A 1,284-nucleotide genomic window follows, 5' to 3' on the forward strand; every position below is an offset into this window, starting at 1 on the left:
GTCTCACACACCTTCTCACCCGCATTCTCCCATATCCTTACACATTCTCAGTTTCACTCCTGTATATCCCTACACTCATACATGGGAGGGGGCTTTAAAAAGTCCATGGAAGCATTGAATGCAAAGGCGATCTTTCAATTCCATTTTCCAGTGAACTTGTGGAAGCCCTTTTACACACACACCACACACATGCACACACGTTCACACATGCTAACACATTCTTTCACACACCGTAGCACATTCCCATACAATTGCACATCCTCCCATATTCACCCTCACACACGCATGATTGTCTGTGGAGTGCGTTTGAATTAAATAGGTCTTTCCTGGTAGTAGCTAGGGATGGCAGCCGCTTAAGGAGTGTGGGAAAGGCAACATCCAACAAAGCTTTTATGGGGCCTACTATGTGTCATGCATGGGGACGTGATGGGCAAAGTCAGACATCATCCATCTGCCTCCTGCCTAAGAGGGACATGGGTGGCAGCAAATGTTTATAAAGCACCACACAGAAGGGCCGGATGAAACGTGGTTGCAGGGAGGAGGCGGGGGAGACTCCAGAGAGACAACAAAGAAGGGGCCAGTAACAGTGACCGACTTAACCAGTTAAGTGCCGGGTACTATGTTACATGGTTTCAATGCAATATTTCATTCCATTTGCCCAATATTGGCAGGCAAGACTAGGATCCCCTGGGGCAGATGAAGGAACTGAGGCACCCCAAACCAGACTCACTGCCATCGAGGCAATTCTGACATAGAGTGACCCTTTATGGCAGAATAGAATGGTCCCTGTGGGTTTCCATGGATTACTCTTCATGGGATTAGAAATCAAGATCTTTCTTCTGTAGAGCAGCTGGTGGTTTCGAACAACTGACCTTGCAGTTAGCAGCCCAATGTGTTACCTCCTGAACGGAGTCACAGTGAGACTCAATTGCTTTCTCCAGGTTCTTTATGTCCTAAGTGTGGGTGTTGGGGTGTGTTGGGTGAGTATGGTTGCCTCCCGCCTAAGAGAGACATGGTGGCAGGTATACAGAGGGGGTGATCTTCCTGAGGTATACAGAGAGGGTGATCTTCCTGAGGTATACAGAGAGGGTGATCTTCCTGAGGTATACAGAGAGGGTGATCTTTCTGAGGTATATAGAGGGTGTGATCTTCCTGAGGTATACAGAGGGTGTGATCTTCCTGAGGTATACAGAGGGGGTGATCTTCCTGAGGTATACAGAGAGGGTGATCTTCCTGAGGTATACAGAGGGTGTGATCTTCCTGAGGTATACAGAGGGTGTGATC

Source organism: Echinops telfairi, unplaced genomic scaffold (genome assembly GCF_000313985.2).
Source record: "Echinops telfairi isolate 266 unplaced genomic scaffold, ASM31398v2 ScPeMD7_3;HRSCAF=10, whole genome shotgun sequence".
NCBI classification, from domain to species: domain Eukaryota; kingdom Metazoa; phylum Chordata; class Mammalia; order Afrosoricida; family Tenrecidae; genus Echinops; species Echinops telfairi.